General features: G+C 44.3%; 1 pseudogene; it reads right to left on the bottom strand.

Moving 5' to 3' along the window:
• Positions 1–4214, bottom strand: part of LOC102869743 — a 37290-nt pseudogene extending 33076 nt beyond the window's left edge.
• Between the last annotated feature and the right edge of the window lie 430 nt (positions 4215–4644).

Here is a 4644-nt window from a genome sequence, read left to right as displayed (position 1 = left end):
ATTGAATGTACCACGGACTGCCAAGAAAACAAACAGATTCATCCTGGTGAGGATTAAACCAAGCATCTCCTTGGAGGCAAGGATTTTGGGGCTTCGTCTGACATACTTTAGGCATGTTGCCAGGAGGGACGGGTCCTTGGAAAGGTACGTCATGCTTGGGAGGGTGGAGGGACGGTGCAGGAGGGGAAGACACTTTATGAGATGGATTGATTCGGTGACTGGGGTAATTGGGACGGGTGTGTCGGAGGCAGTGCGATTGGCACAGGATAGAGCAGGGTTTAGGGCTGTTGTGCATAGTGTTGCTATGAGTTGCAAAATGACTCGATGGCACATAACAACAACAACAACATGCAGAACAGATTATCTAGGAGGCTGGGCTCTATGAGGAGAAATGTGGGGTCAAGATTGGTGGAAGATCTATTAACAATCTGTGTTATGCAGATGACACAACCCTGCTTGCTGCAACTGAGGAGGACCTGAAGCACCTGCTGCGGAGGATAAAGGACTGCAACCTTCAATATGGATTGAGGCTCAGTGTCAAGAAGACAAAGACCCTCATCACTGGACCAACTGACAGCATCCGGATGGATGGTGAAGAGATTGAGATTGTTCACAGCTTTAGTTTGCTTGGTTCCACAGTCAACACTCCTGGCACCAATAGCCAGGAAATTAAAAGGCGTATTGCGATAGGAAAGTCTGCTGTTAGGGACCTCTCCAACGTACTGAAGACCAATGGTGTCTCTCTGTAGACTAAGGTGTGTCTGATACAGGCCATGGTCTTTGCAATCACTTGTTATGCATCAGAGAGTTGGACAATGACCAAGGAGGATAGAAGGAGAATTGATGCCTTTGAGCTGTGGTGCTGGAGAAGAGTGTTGAGGGTTCCATGTACTGACTACTAGGAAAACAAACAGATTCATCCTGGAAAGGGTTAAACTGGGCTGTTCCTTGGAGGCAAGGATTCTGAGGCTCTGTCTAACATACTTCGAACATGTTGTAAGGAGGGACAGGTCCTTGGAGAGGGACATCATGCTTGGTAGGGTGGAGGAAAAGCACAGGAGAGGAAGGCCCTCTATGAGGTGGATTTAGTGACTAGGGTAATTGGGATGGGTGTGTCAGAGACAGTGCGTTTTGCACAGGACAGAGCAGAGTTTAGGGCTGTTGTACATAGATAGGGTCACTATGAGTCACAAGCGACTCGATGGCACATAACAACAACATGAATTGGTTCTGACTCGATTGTACATAACAACAACAGTAATACATATTAAGCATGTTTTTCTTGGAGTAGTGACAAGAAGAGATGAACATGCTTGCTAACAATGTAGAAAAGTTTAAAATTCAGAAACCAAGCAATTCTAGAAGAATAATTTTTTATTCTTCTTCGTAGCTTTAAGCTATGAACAGTATAGAGTTTGTGCATTAATCTCAGGAGGTTATCCCCAAGCAGGTGCCATTGGGTTGACTCTATGAACAACAGATCTCAACCTGGCTCTATTCTGAGCATCTTTGCAATCTCTGATATGTTCGAGCCCATTGTTTAGGTCACTATGTCAAGTAAATGATAAACCCAGAATTAAGAGAGCTTCTATTTTTTTTATAATGTCTTTGAAAATTGACAAAATTTTGAGGACAGTCCTAAAATATTGAATATTAGGTAATGACAGCTGTTAGAAAACCTAACTACACAGCTGATTTAAATTACTCAGTAGTGTTTAATACCTTTCATTTCATTGTCAAGGACACAAAACAAAATTAAACAACTACAATCACATCAATCGTCCTAGAATTCAAATGCAAACAGATATGATTACAATTTCCAAATTTATCTTTTTAAAAAATGGTTTAATTTTGTGTGTGTTTTTGTGTATACCATTGAGCCAGATCTGATTGGTACAGGAAGAGATTGTCCCTTCTTCTCCAGCAGATAATCTAGTGGATTTGAACCGTGTGCCTTCGGGATTGCAGCACAGCTTCTTGCCACTAGGTCACCAGATCTCCCTCTCAAATTTATCTTTTTAAGTCAACATTTATTCAAAGTTATACAAGAATTTGAAGGATTAATGTCTCCTGTAACATACAGCCTTTTCTAATAGTTTCAAATCTCAGTTAACCAGGAGAAAAGAGACTGAAAGTACAGCGAGGAGACCCAATAGGGCAGTCAGACCGTAAGAGGATTCTCAAAAGCAGCCTTCTCCACCCTGCTGAACTCTTTGACTGCCTTAATGTGTTCCATCTGTTAGTAGCAGCATGCTGAGGGCCTATTTTTAATGCCATTTTCCTCCTTATTAATGTCAAAACCCAACTTCTTATATTTTTCTTTTACCTTATTAATAAACACCTCTTCTATACTGGAAGTAGTCTTGGTTGAAGTTTCATGAAAATAATTCTGTGCTCTCCTGCAAAAGATTCTTCTTCTTCTTCTTCTTCTTCTTCTTCTTCTTCTTCTTCACTTCTCTTCTGGATTGAAGTAACTTTTATTTCCAAGAAGTATAAAGACCAGGTTGCAATTGGAATGTTGTTGGGCACCTTCTAATCAGGCTGGAAGTGGTTGAATGTGTCTTTGTCATCTCATAATAGCAAATATTAACAAAGCAGTGTCTCACATCTGTGCTATAACCCTGCTATAAGCCACACAGGAAGTTTTAACTATTTTTTCATCAAGAGCTGTCATATGGGCACTGAACTCTAAGTTTCTGGTCTATAAATTCCAGCAATAGCACAGTCTTCCAGTCCCTGTGCCACCGATGATGACAATGTAATTGAGAGGATATTCCTACATCTTGGTGGTAATTGCTGGATACCAGAGCACGAAGCTTTTTCTCCTGCTGCTGCTGCTTTTCAGCATTCCTCACCTATGTGCTAATCCTCAAAACCAGGTTTTTCTTGCCTCTGTTGTCTGCAAGTGCAAAGCAAAAAAGACAAACTATCACTTGCAGAACCAAGAGGAGAGAGCCAGCTGAACCATACAATCCTATCTGCTTCCTAAAGCCTATAGCTTTGAAAACCCTGAAATGTAGAAGCCTTCTGTACCTACAAGTTTCCATGAGGCAAAATTGATTTGACAACTACTAAAAACAAAACCAGCATTACATTGTTCATAAAGGAAAATTTTAGATAGGTTAAAAAGTCAAGATTACTTGAAAATATGGAATAGTACCTTGCAATAATATGCAAGCCACTATTTGAAAGATTGATAATGAAAAGCTTGTGTAACAAGAGCAAGGGCCATGTGGAAGGTGTCCATATCAGACCTTTACCAACTTTACAAAGGGAAATTGCCCCATCAACAGTACATCCATTCCGGCAGAAAGGTAATCGGAGACGCCAAAAGCTGGCAACATCCGTTCCGGCAGAAAGGCAATCGGCGACGCTAAAAGCCAGCGACATCCGTTCCGACAGAAAGGCAATTGGAGACACCCAAAGCCTGCGACATCCGTTCCGACAGAAAGGTAATCAGAGACGCCAAAAGCCCGCTACATCCATTCCAGCAGAAAGGTAATCGGAGACACCAAAAGCCCGTGACATCCGTTCCGGCAGAAAGGTAATGGGAGACGCCCAAAGTCAGCGACAGCCGTTCCGGCACAAAGGTAATTGGAGATGCCCAAAGCCCACAACATCTGTTCTGGCAGAAAGGTAATCGGAGAGGCCAAAAGCCCGCGACATCCGTTCCGGCAGAAAGGTCAAAAGAGAGGCTAGGCTCTGACAAGCTGAAGTTGGGCACCTCACAGGACAGCCATCAGACTCCGCAGACCCACCCTATTTTCTCAGGTAATCGGAGACGCCAAAAACCCGCGACATCTGTTCCGGCAGAAAGGTAATCGGAGACGCCAAAAGCCCGCGACATCCATTCCGCCAGAAATATAATCAGAGAGGCCAAAAGCGTGCAACATCCGTTCCAGCCAAAAGGTAATGGGAGACGCCAAAAGCCCGCGACATCCGTTCAGGCACAAAGGTAATCAGAGACACCCAAAGCCCATGACATCCGTTCCGGCAGAAAGGAAATCGGAGACGCCAAAAGCCCGCGACATCCGTTCCGGCACAAAGGTAATCGGAAATGCCCAAAGACACGACATCCGTTCCGGCAGAAAGGTAATCGGAGACACCAAAAGCCTGCAACATCCGTTCCGGCAGAAAGGTAAACGGAGACGCCAAAAGCGTGCGAAATCCGTTCTGGCAGAAAGATAATCAGATACGCAAAAAGCCAGCGACATCCGTTCCAGCAGAAAGTTAATGGGAGATGCCAAAAGTCCGCGACATCCGTTCCGGCAGAAATGTAATCAGAGACTCCCAAAGCCAGCGACAGTCTTTCCGGCACAAAGGTAATGGGAGATACACAAAGCCCGCGATATCCGTTACGGCAGAAAGGTAATCGGAGATGCCAAAAGCCTGTGACATCCACTCCGGCAGAAAGGTAATTGGAGATGCCCAAAGCCGGCGACATCCATTCCGGCAGAAAGATAATCGGATATGCAAAAAGCCAGTGACATCCGTTACAGCAGAAAGGTAATGGGAGACGCCAAAAGCCCGTGACATCCGTTCCGGCAGAGAGGTAATCGGAGATGCCCAAAGTCAGTGACATTTATTCTGGCAGAAAGGTAATCGGAGATGCCAAAAGCCCACCACATCCACTCCGGCAGAAAG

This window comes from Elephantulus edwardii, unplaced genomic scaffold (assembly GCF_000299155.1).
Source record: "Elephantulus edwardii isolate Elephantulus edwardi_28Jun2011 unplaced genomic scaffold, EleEdw1.0 scaffold00465, whole genome shotgun sequence".
Taxonomy (NCBI): domain Eukaryota; kingdom Metazoa; phylum Chordata; class Mammalia; order Macroscelidea; family Macroscelididae; genus Elephantulus; species Elephantulus edwardii.
Note: the sequence above shows the minus strand (reverse complement) of the source record. Positions and strands in the feature narration are given on the sequence as shown.